Below are 12,637 nucleotides of genomic sequence, written 5' to 3' on the forward strand. Positions count from 1 at the left end.
GTGTTGCCAGTTATACAACGTATATTTTTATTATTTAAGTAGAGTTTAATTACAATGTTGTGCTAATTTCTGCTGTAAAGTGACTCAGTTACACATATACATATGTATATGTATATGTGCTTAGATCCATGTGTGGAGTGAAATACATGACAAGCACTCAGAAAATTTTGGCAAATCTTCAAGAGTGGTCAGGGACTTGAGAACTGTCAGTAGGGAGGCCTAAGGAAGGAACCCTGGATAATGTATGGAAAGGAAGAATCAACACTTTTCCGTAGTTGGATGTACTTGCCCACGATGAGAACAGTTTCTGTGCAAAGAACATGAAGAAAGCCTCCAGGTGCCATGGAGCCGTGGGCAGGAGGTTTAGAAGAACAAGGCCACTCCCCTAGGCCAACCCACCAGACAAGAGAAAGACAGCGCCACCACCAAGGGCACCACAGATGGGGGAAAGAAGGAAACCGCCTAATACATGCACATTGGTTCATTAACCCACATCAGAACTGTCTCCTGTGGTCTGTCACATGGTCCTATAAACATCTTGGTGGGAGACTGGGAGCGATGGGCCATGGCCTCCCTGCTGCCCTGGATCAGTTGCAACAATGCCACTGCTTAGAGAAAGAGATAGTCATCGAAATATCCCCACAACTCAGGCATCTGCCTCAGACTGAAAGATGCCTTTTCTATCTTCATGCCCAGAGTGATCTGGATCCTTCTGTTCCATGGGAAGTAGATCCTGCCACTAAGCGTTTGCATGCTGCAACTGAAGATGCTGCATGCTGCCAGGAAGACTGGAGATCCCACATGCCACTACTAAGACACAGCAGGGCCAAATAAAAACATACATAAGTATTTGAAATCAACAACAGAAGTAGTCATAACAGCTCAGTGTATTGAGTGCTTACTCTCAAACACCTCACTAAAGGCTTTACCTATTGACATTCCCTACATATTTAAATCATGTTGCATCCGCCCTAAGATACAGATGTTACTATTGCTTCCAATTTACAGAAGAGGAACCTGAGGCACAGCATGCCAACCTTCAGCCCATCTTGTCCCCTCACTTTGTGAGGAACCTCATGCCACACAGTACAGCCTGAGGACTCCAGAGTTTATGAGCAGTGCTTGTAACTTCCACGAGGGCTGTGGAGAGGGTGAAAAATACTTCTTGATTTGGACTTTGGAAAAGGACTCTTGACTCCCTTGCTCACAACATTCATATGAGTCATAACTATCTTATTATTTTGCTGTAGCACATGGGATAGCCAATTCTTACCCTAGTGTCTTCTTAGACCTCCCACTCATTGGAGAAAATTGCCAGCTGCTGCCCTTGTGAACAGTTTGAAAACTGGAAAAGGCTAGAAAACATCCTTCTGTTCTCTTGAGTGTCTGGAAAGATGGCATATTGGAAATTGATCCATGAGGCAAGAGGTTATAGTTCTCATCCATCCTAATGGGAAAAAAGGAGGCAAAGCTGTAGACTGGACACCCATGGGGTGTACCATCTTGAATTGAGAGTCAACAGAAGACTGTGACAGTGTTGCCAGTTATATAATGTCTATTTTTATTATTTAAGTAGAGTTTAATTACAATGTTGTGCTAATTTCTGCTGTAAAGTGACTCAGTTATACATATACATACATTTTAAAGCATCTTTTCCATTATGGTTTATCCCAGGAGATTGGATATGGTTCCCTGGGCTAAGGTAGGACCTTGTTGTTTATTCCAAATGTAACAGTTTTCATCTGTTAACCCCAAACACCCAGTCCCTCCGACTCCCTCCCTCCATTCCCCTTGGCAACCACAAGTTTATTCTCTGTATCCATGAGCCTGTTTCTGTTTTGTAAACAGGTTAATTTGTTCCATATTTTACATTCTACATATAAGTGATATAATATGGTATTTATTTTTCTCTTTGTGACTTACTCAGCTTAGTATAATTATCTCTAGTTCCATCCATGTTGCTGCAAACAGCATTATTTCTTTCTTGTTATGGCTGAGTAATATTCATATATATGTACCACATTTTCTTTAATCACTCAACTATCAAAGGAAATTTAGGCTGTTTCCATATCTTGGCTGTTGGGAATACTGCTGCTATGAACATGAGGGTGCATGTATGTTCCTGAATTACAGTTTTGTCCGGGGATATGCCCACGAGGGGGACTGCTGGATCATATGGTGGTCTTATGAATTTTCTGAGGATCCCCCATACTGTTTTCCATAGTGGCTACCCCAACTTACATTCCCACCAACAGTGTAGGAGGGTTCCCTTTACTCCAGATTCTACTCAACATTTGCTATTTGTTCTGTTTTTGATGATAGCCATTCTGCCTGATAGGAGATGGTACCTGGCTGCAGCTTTGATTTGCATTTATCTAAGAATTAGTGATGCTGAGTATATTTTTATGTGTCTACTGGCCATCTGCATGTCTTCTTTGGAGAAATGTCTATTAAGGTTTTCTGACCATTTTTTTTTTTATTCTTCCAATTTTATTTTATTTTTAAACTTTACATAATTGTATTAGTTTTGCCAAATATTAAAATGAATCCGCCACAGGTATACATGTGTTCCCCATCCCGAACCCTCCTCCCTCCTCCCTCCCCATACCATCCCTCTGGGTCGTCCCAGTGCACCAGCCCCAAGCATCCAGCATCATGCATCGAACCTGGACTGGCAACTCGTTTCCTACATGATATTTTACATGTTTCATTGCCATTCTCCCAAATCTTCCCACCCTCTCCCTCTCCCTCTCCCACAGAGTCCATAAGACTGTTCTATACATCAGTGTCTCTTTTGCTGTCTCGTACACCGGGTTATTGTTACCATCTTTCTAAATTCCATATATATGCGTTAGAATATTTGTTTTGTTTTGTTTTTGTTGTTGTTGAATTGTATGGTCTGTATATTTGAAATTAAGCCCTGGTCTATTGCATCATTTGCAAATATTTTCTCCCATTCTTTAGGTTGTCTTTTTTTTTTTTTTGCTGTGCAGAAGCTTGTAAGTTTGATCAGGTCCCCTTTGTTCATATTTGGTTTTATTTCTATTACCTTGGGAGACTGACCTAAGAAAACAAAGGTCCAATTTATGTCAGAGAACATTTTGCCCATGCTCTCTTCTAGGAGTTTTATGGCATCATGTCTTATGTTTAAGTCTTTAAACCATTGTGAGATATTTTTGTACAGTGTGAGAGCATATTCTAACTTCACTGATTTACATGCAGCTTCCAATTACACATCTACATGGCTCACATTAGAGGAGTCACTCTCTCTGATTGTTTCTCTACCTCACACTGCACATGTCTATCCTTAAGTTTTTCAAAAGATGTGAGTTGGGGGATGGGTGTGGGTTAATATTTGTGTATCTCCAAAGCTGCCTTCCTTCTCCTAGTGGAGTGCTCCTTGTTTCCTGGGCAAAGGAAAGCCAATTGCAATGACCCAAGATTCAAGTCCTATCACTGCTGCTTATCTCCTATTTGACACACAACGACTTTCTTAAATTCTCTAAGCTTAAATGTACAATCTATAAAACTAGGATGACAACAGCATCCTTATTTGTTTAATGGTGGTGTAAGGAGTGCATTTTTTTTTAAAGTAAGTAAAGTATTTGGCACAGAGTAAGCACAGTATAAAACTTAACATTTTTACAGAACCCTGCATAAAGTACCTGTTGGCAAGATAGAGAAGTCAAGAGAAAAAAAAGGAGAGATGGAAACGGCACTCCAGCCCAAAGTAGGCATTAGGGGGCTCACCAGGGAGTCTCCACTGCCACTTTCTCCTGTGACACTGACCAGAATCTGTTCTCCTCTGCAAGAGGCCCAGAATAACAGAGGAATGATTTGTATGTGGTTGTTAACACACATCAGGGCAAAACAGCCCTGTGAAATAGAAATCTTATCAGACTACCATTTGACTCTGTATCTCTGCCCTAACGTTTTATAAATATGCCAGAGAAAAAGAGGAAAGAGCTGGCTGACCACCAGAGAGCCAGTGGACAAAACTGTATTTCATTATAAAATCAGAAAAGAAAATAATGTCTTCTTAAGTACTGTGGTTCTTTCTACTTTGGAAAATAAAGTTTTCTTGTTGAATAGTTTTAGAGCTGGTTTCCCTAAATAAAGACATGTAAAAATCTAAGTTTCTCCATATCAAGAATTTAATATCTCATCCCTTGCCAGTTTTATTTAGAAACTGTACTTCTCCAGTATTTTTTTTTTAATTCAACTTAATCTGGCTAAACCACCCAAGCCAAACAAAGCACGCCATGTAATCTAAAGTTAGATATTCTGGCTTTAATATGGAAAACATGTGTTACCATGAGCTTAAGGATGCCCCTCTGTGGAACCTTCTGTCTTCTTTCTCAGTGATGTGAAATCTCAAGAGCTAAAAGTTAGTCTGCAGACCAAGGTTATGGCCATTCCAAATATCCTTAATGCTATGCCACATACTGGGAAGATAGGACTTATTGTCCGATCACTATCCATTAGATTCCATTTTGAGGTTCCTCCCAGTTCCTCTGTATCACCCTCCTCCTCCAACTGGAGAGAACCAATGCATTAGGGTTCCACCTGCTGTTTTGTATTGCAAACTTCAGTTGAGCCCATAACCTGAACCCTTATCTACATGCATTTCATCGTGACCACGTGACAAACTTTCATGGAACTTCACAAGATTCCAGGAGTCTCCCAACAGACAAGGCCTGGTCTAATTCACCTCTCTGTTCTTCAAAGCCCTGTGAGCACCTTCCCAATCCCTTAATGCCCCTGCCCCCAGGCCCTTCCTCTCTAAACTTTTGCTATTTGGAAGAGCCTGGCATTGAGGTCTGCTGGCAGCTGATATGAGTGAATCCAAGTGAAACAAGAGGACAACTGGGCTGCATTCCACACCAGTCCATCTTGGCATTTAAGCAGGTGTGCAGGATTGAGTAACTACACATTCCTCATCTAACCTGCACCAGGTGTTCTGCATCAGTTACTAGGATTTAATCTCAACCAACCTTGTTTGGCACATTATGAAGGTGCGGCTCTTGAGGTTCTTAGGAAGAACGGACCCAGCATTCCAACAACCATCTGATTCTAAAGGTGTTTGGACTGGTTTTGACCACTGTCCCTCCCAAACAACTCCCAAGGCATCCACTTTAAAATATAGCTTTCCTCCTCTATAAGGATTCCACCTCAATTAGGGTTCCACTTTCTTATTTCAAACTCCAGGAGATGCCATCGCCTGAACTCTTATCCACAGGCATCTCATCTGCACCACAGACCAACTTGCATGGAACTCAACCAGAGAGGGCTCCTGTCCGATTGCCCTTCATACTTCTTGTAGTGCTGTGACCAGGGCCTTCTTCCCCCATTACCCTCCCCACATATACCTCTGCTATTGGGAATAGGCTGTTTGTGGCTGGAAACTACCTTGAGCTTTGGCCTGAAACAATCTTCCCTGGTCAAGCAAAGGAGCCATCCCTTTTTTTCCAACAGTGTTACCCAGAGGCACCCAATATCTCTGTAGTCTCAACATGAGGAGAACCAAAGAGCAGAAAATGGGAAGGAGACCAGGGGAGACCAGGGCATCACTTAACATTGCCCAGACAGGATTCTGGAGGAGTTCCTGAGCCTGCTGGGGTTAAAGGTACCTCTGCTGGCCAGCCAAGGGGCCGAAGGGATGGTATGCGCGAGAGGTGGCAGGCTCACCTGAGGAAGAAGAAATAGGAGTAATCCTGGACCACGGTGTGGGAGTGACAGGAGAAGTAGCCCAGGCCGGTGAGGTTGAGCCTGGAGCCCCGGGGCACTTCGAGCATGCTGTCCCAAGCCTGGTGGCACAGCATCTCGATCTCAGCAGAGTAGAAGAGCACCGCGTCGCTGGCTTCATACTGCCAGGTCAGGTCCGTGCAGCTCCTCATGCAGCGCCAGCACCTTGGCCTACATGATAATCTCGGCCAGCTCCACTCGGCAGCCCTCGCTCAGGGGTCTCCACTCGGAGGGCAGCTGGCAGCCACGGCGGCCTCCAGCCTGCCGGCCAGGCAGAGCGCGACAAGCAGCAGCGGGCGCAGCATGCCGGCGGCTAGGGCGGGCGGCGGGAGCCGCCGGGTGGCCGCCGCGCCCCAGGCGCGCTATCCGGGGCGCAGGGACGTGGTGGGGGAGGGGGGAACCCCGCGGCGGCAGCCAGAGCGTCGGGGAACCCAAAGAGCTGGGACCCACCAGCGGGAGGCGCAGCCCCCGGCGCTCGGCTCCGCGCACCGCTGCGGCAGCTAAGCGTGCTGCTCCCTCCTCCGCCGGGATCCCCCTGAGGGGCCTCGCTTGTGAGACTTGTAAAAGGGCACGGGGAAGGCCGGCCACCGCCGCCTCCTGCCCCCCACCCCTGGCTGGGGCGTGGGCGGCATAGGGAGGGGCAGAGGCGGGAAGCCGTCCAGGGGCGCGGGATGCAGGGGAGACAGCGCAGTCGGCGCTGGACCGGGAGCCCCCTGGCCGAATTTGGTGTTTGCGCCAGCGCGGAGGTTCTCGACTGAAAAGTCAGTGTGGGGAGAGGCGGCCCAGCCCTCTTCCGGCACCCTGCGCACCGACCAGGTTGAAGCTTTGCCGGCACAAAGCGCGCTCCAGACATGGCCTTCTTAGAATTATTGCCCTCAATTGCCATGAGTACTCAGGGTACGTTTTTGCATTTTCTGAGTAGTTCATTTACACTCAAATGGCACAGAAATCTAACTTTACCATCGCAGAGTTTCCCTTGGAAATTCTGTGTGATCTAATAAACTTTTCTGAATCTCTCCCTTTCCATCTCTTATGTTTTAAAGATGCTCTTAGGAAAGCCTTCAACATCTGAAAAGCCAAAGCCACATTGCCTGGTTTTTCCTACAGCTACATGGTCCCATGATTAACCTCATTCCAGGTTCAGATTCTGAACACCCTACACCTGAGAAATAGATTCAGAAGTTCCAAAGAGCTTTTCACAAGTCAATGAGTGACTCTGAAAAGACCTAAACTCCACACTTAAATCTTTATTTCTAAATTAGGCAGTTCTTTTTATCTCCCAATTGCCTTAATTATTCTTCATGTAGTAAAAAAAAAAAAAAAAGATTATAAGTATAAATATTTTGTATAGTCAAAACATCATATATATGAATTAGCATGGATATAATATACATATCATCATACATATGTCATACATATTATATTTACAATAAGTTGATAAGCAAAACTGCTGTAAAATGGAAGGCTCTTTGTTCTGCAAGCATCTTATTAACCAGGCTTTCTGCAAGTTTAAGTCTTAGAACTCAGCAAAGTCTTCTCTGACTGAAAGGAAGAGTTATTAGGGAATTCGGAAAGGAAAGGTAAGGAGGAAAGTGGGGAGGGGGGAAGAGAGAAAATTCCAAGGCCTCACATCCCCTGACAACCAAATCTTCCTGTGATCCCCAAGTCTTCAGTTAGGACAATTAAATTCATGCATGCTTCTTGTGACAGGGCAGAAATCCAGCTGGCTCGAGTCAGGGACTCAGGAGGAAGAGGCCATGAGCAGCATGGTCTCAGGGAACCAGAAGACCCTGGGAAGGCTTTGGGCATGCCTTGAAGTGAAATGGCCAGGACACCAGCCAGTGTGGCCCAGCTTCTGAGGGAATTAAGGCTAAAGATCCATAAGGTCACACCAATCCAGAATCCAACCGGTGACTCAATGGACAGATGTGTGCTTAATCGCTCAGTCATGTCCTACTCTCTGTGACCCCAAGGACTGTAGCATCCCAGGCACCTCGGTTCATGGGATTCTCCAGGCAAGAGTACTGGAGTGGGTCGCCATGCCCTCCTCCAGGGGATCTTCCCAACCCAGAGATCGAACCCAGATCTCCCACATTGCAGGCAGATTCTTTACCGTCTGAGCCACCAGGGAAGCCGTGACTCAATGGACCAGATTTTTATTCCTACAAGATCATCTGTGTTGGAAGAGGAAAGAAGTAAGAGTAAGAGCTCCTCACGGACAATAACTAACCTCTACATAGCTGAAAGTCAGCCTGGAGCCTCAATTATTTCTGTAGAAAACAGTTATATTGAGGGAAGCAAGTGGACAGTAGTCCTGATGGTATATGACTCCTCCCGACAACCCCACCACCATCATGGGACATGGTAGAGTTAAGCTTTTCCCACAAGAAGAAATGGCATTTGAGGATGGCATCAGACATCCTATGTTAGGACTGCCCATTTGTTTCTCCTTCAATATACGAGTTAAAATGTTTCATAATGTCTTAGTCTGTTCAGGGTGCCATGGCAAAATACCACAGCCTGAGGGGCTTAAACAACAGACATTTATTTCCCACAGTGCTGGAGGCTTGAAGTCGAAGATCAGGGTGTCAATGGGATTGGTTCCAGGCTAGTAAATGGCCACCTTTCCTCTGTGTCCCCACATGGCCTGTCTTCCTTGTACATGTAGAGAGACAGAAATGTCTGGCCCTTCTAAGGACACCAGGCCTATCAGATTAGACCACACTCTTGTGACCTCATTTAACCTTAATCACTCCCATAAAGGTGCTGTCTCCAAATACAGTCTCATTGGGGGTTAAAACTTGAACAGAATTCAGGGCAGAGAGGAGGGGATGTGAACAAGGGACAGAATTCAATCCATAACAGTCATTTAGCAGGTGTTCTGCAGGTTTGTCAAGAAAGAGGGTATATAAAATGGTTTATATTTCTGGCACGCTAACTTAGAGCAAGCATTGCCAATTACAATATTAACAATAACAACTGCTAACATTTATCCACCACTTACTATGTGCCAAGCACTATTGTATGTTGTCATAATGAATGCTCCAAACACTCAAAATGGGCACTGCTATCATCCTCAGTTTAGAGACAGGGGACTTAGGTACAGAGAGGTTAATTGACTTACCCAGGATCACATAGGCAGAAAGGAACTGAGCCAGGATTCAAACACCAGCATCAGATTTCAGAGTTCATGTTCTTAACTACAGCATTAAAATATGGACAAAACAAGCAATGTTTTAAAGGCACAGGTGGGCCCTTTATCAAGAAACAGGTAGAGGGGACTTCCCTGGTGGTCTGTGGCTAAGACTCCATGCTCCAAATTCAGGGAACCCAGGTTCAATCCCTGATCCAGGAACTAGATCCCACATGTTACAACTAAAACCTGGGTCAACCAAATAAATAAATGAATATTTAAAAAGAAGCTGAGTTTATAAATAGTAATAACCTTCGCAGAATCACCAGTGATGGCTAAATGAGGGAGTAACCGGACTAACATTAATTTTGTTTTCACCAGTAGCCCTGCTCTATTTTAAGTTGTAAAGTTTATTTTAAGTCAGTGCTGTAACTTTTGCAGACAAGAGAATAAGGATTTTTTTTTTTAATTGTATCTAGTGCTTCAGAGGGCTGGAAAAATTTTTTCTATTTCCACAGACCTGAAGACCCTGATTATTGTTTCCATTTAAATGAACAAATAAGTAAAAATCAGTATGCACAGCTGATGTCTCTCTTGTTGTATAAACTGGACAGAATCAAAACTCTTCCAGTACTACCCAGAATGCATTTTCTGGATGCAGGGGCCTGTGAGGGTTGTCCTTCTCCTGGATTCTTCACAGACACATCAGTCATGTTTTTGCTTCTCTAGAAGGTCTGGCCAGAGAAGGCAATGGCACCCCACTCCAGGACGTTTGTCTAGAAAATCCCATGGAAGGAGGAGCCTGGTAGGCTGCAGTCCATGAGGTCGCTAGAGTCGGACATGGCTGAGCGACTTCACTTTCACTTTTCACTTTCATGCATTGGAGAAGGAAATGGCAACCCACTCCAGTGTTCTTGCCTGGAGAATCCCAGGGATAGGGGAAACTGGTGGGCTGTCGTCTATGGGGTCGCATATAGTTGGACACGACTGAAGCGACTTAGCAGCAGCAGAAGGTCTGGCAAAGTGCCTCCCTGATTGGGGTTGTTCACCTGGAGCCCTGGACATATGTGAGCATCCCCTGGTGAGCAGCTCCCATTTGGGGGCCAAGATCTCCAAGGAAGCAGAGCTCAAGGAAGCCAGGATGGGAAGCAAAAATTCTATAACTGGGTTGTGGGTTCAGTAGTGAAACAAGCCACTTCCACCCCTTGATTACAAGATCCATATGTTCTGGCTGTGAGGGGGAGATAGCACCATTATGCTTAAAATATACACTATATCCTTCACAGCATGTACAATAGTCTTTAAGACTGCACCCCACCCTTTCAGGATGTTGACTCCCATCTGACACACTTGAGTCTTCATTAGCTGTCACACTGTCTCAGTAAGCTTTCAAAATTTGCCCTGTTGTTTCTAGGTGATGGCGTCCTCAGTAAAACCAGTTAATTCCATGGCCAAGGGCACATTGCTGTATTCCCTTTGCGATCAAAAAAGAGATGCTATGAAAATCACTGATCAGAAGCAATGCTACAGGAAGTACCACGAAGCTGGAAAATGGGTTCTGTGGACAGAATTCCTGGATGAAGCACTGTGGGGCAGGAAAGGCAGATCTACACCTAGAGTGTATATACTCCAGTGAGGACAAGTCTCTGCTCCCTCCAAGATGGAAGAGGTTCAGTGTAGTCACTTCAGTCATTTCAGTCACTCAGTTGTGACTGACTCTCTGCAGCCTCACGGAGTGCAGCACGCCAGGCTTCCCTGTTCATCACCAACTCCCAGAGATTGCTCAAACTCATGTCCATTGAGTCAGTGATGCCAACCAAACATCTCATCCTCTGTCATCCCCTTTCCTCCTGCCTTCAATCCTTCTGAGCATCAGGGTCTTTTCAAATGAGTCAGTTCTTCACATCAGTGGCCAAAGTATTGGATCTTTAGGATCATTTCTTCCAATGAATATTCAGGACAGATTTCCTTTAGGATTGACTGGTTTGATTTCTTTGCAATCCAAGGGACTCTCAAGGGTCTTCTGCAACACCACAGTTCAAAAGCATCAATTCTTTGGTTCTTAGCCTTCTTTGTGGTCCAACTCTCACATCCATACATGACTACTGGAAAAACCAAAGCTTTGACTAGACGGACCTTTGTCAGCCAAGTAATGTATCTGATTTTTAATATGCTGTCAGGTTGGTCATAGCTTTTTCTCCAAGGAGCAAGCATCTTTTAATTTCATGGCTGCAATCACCATCTGCAGTGATTTTGGAGCCCCCAAAAATAAAGTCTCTCACTGTTTCTATTGTTTCCCCATCTATTTGCCATGAAGTGATGGGACTGGATGCCATGATCTTCATTTTTTGAATGTTGAGTTTTAAGCCTTTTCAGCTTTTTTCACTCTCCTGTTTCACTTTCATCAAGAGGCTATTTAGTTCCTCTTCACCTTCTACCACAAGGATGGTGTCATCTGCATATCTGAAGTTATTGATATTTCCCCTGGAAATCTTGATTCCAGCTTGTGCTTCATCCAGCCCATCATTTTGCATGGTGTGCTCTGCATATAAGCTCAATAAGCAGGGTGACAGTATACAGCCTTGACGTACTCCTTTCCCAATTGAGAACCAGTCCATTGTTCCATGTCGTGTTCCAGCTATTGCATCTTATCCACATACAGATTTCTCAGGAGACAGGTTAGATGGTCTGCTATTCCCATCTCTTTAAGAATTTTCCACAGTTTGTTGTGATCCACAAAGTCAATGGCTTTAGTGGAGTCAGTGAAGCAGAAGTAGATATTTTTTCTGGAATTCTCTTGCTCTTTCTATGATCCAACAGATGTTGGCAATTTGATCTCTGGTTCTTCTGACTTTTCTAAATCCAGCTTGAACATCTGGAAGTTCATGGTTCACAGACTGTTGAAGTCTGGCTTGGAGAATTTTGAGCATTACTTTGTTAACAAGTAAAATGAGTGCAATTGTGTGGTAGTTTGAGCATTCTTTGGCATTGCCTTTCTTTGGGATTGGAATGAAAACAGACTTTTTCCAGTCCTGTGGCCACTGCTGATTTTTCCAAATTTGCTGGCATATTGAGTGCAGCACTTTCATAGCATCATCTTTTAGGATTTGAAGTAGCTCAACAGGAATTCCATCACCTCCACTACCATTGTTCGTAGTGATGCTTCCTAAGGCCCATTTGACTTCACATTCCAGGATATCTGGCTCCAGTTGAGTGATTACACCATCATGGTTGTCTGGATCATGAAGATCTTTTTTGTATAGTTGTTCTGTGTAGTCTTGCCCCCTCTTCTTAATATCTTCTGCTTCTGTTAGATTCATGCTGTTTCTGCCCTTTGTTATTCCCATCTTTGCATGAAGTGTTCTCTTGATATCTCTAGTTTTCTTGAAGAGATCTCTAGGCTTTCCTTTTCTATTGCTTTCCTCTATTTCTTTGCATTGATCACTTAGGAAGACTTTCTTATTTCTACTTGCTAGTCTTTGGAATTCTGCATTCAGATGGATATATCTTTCCTTTTCTCTTTTTCCTTTTGCTTCTCTTCTTTTCTTGGCTATTTGTAAGGCCTCCTCAGACAACCATTTTTCCTTTTTGCATTTCTTTTTGTTGGGGAGGGTTTTGATTGCTGCCTCCTGTACAGTGTTATGAACCTCCACCCGTAGTTCTTCAGCACTATCAGATCTAATCCCTTGAATCTGTTTGTCACTTCCACTGTATAATCATAAGGGATTTGAGTTAGGTCATACTTGAATCGTCTAGTGG

At 44.3% G+C, this 12,637-nt stretch overlaps 1 pseudogene; it reads right to left on the reverse strand.

Moving 5' to 3' along the window:
* Positions 1–1,074: 1,074 nt before the first annotated feature.
* LOC133240899 (coiled-coil domain-containing protein 3-like) lies at positions 1,075–6,050 on the reverse strand (annotated as a pseudogene).
* Between the last annotated feature and the right edge of the window lie 6,587 nt (positions 6,051–12,637).

This window comes from Bos javanicus, chromosome 29, assembly GCF_032452875.1.
Source record: "Bos javanicus breed banteng chromosome 29, ARS-OSU_banteng_1.0, whole genome shotgun sequence".
Taxonomy (NCBI): Eukaryota; Metazoa; Chordata; class Mammalia; order Artiodactyla; family Bovidae; genus Bos; species Bos javanicus.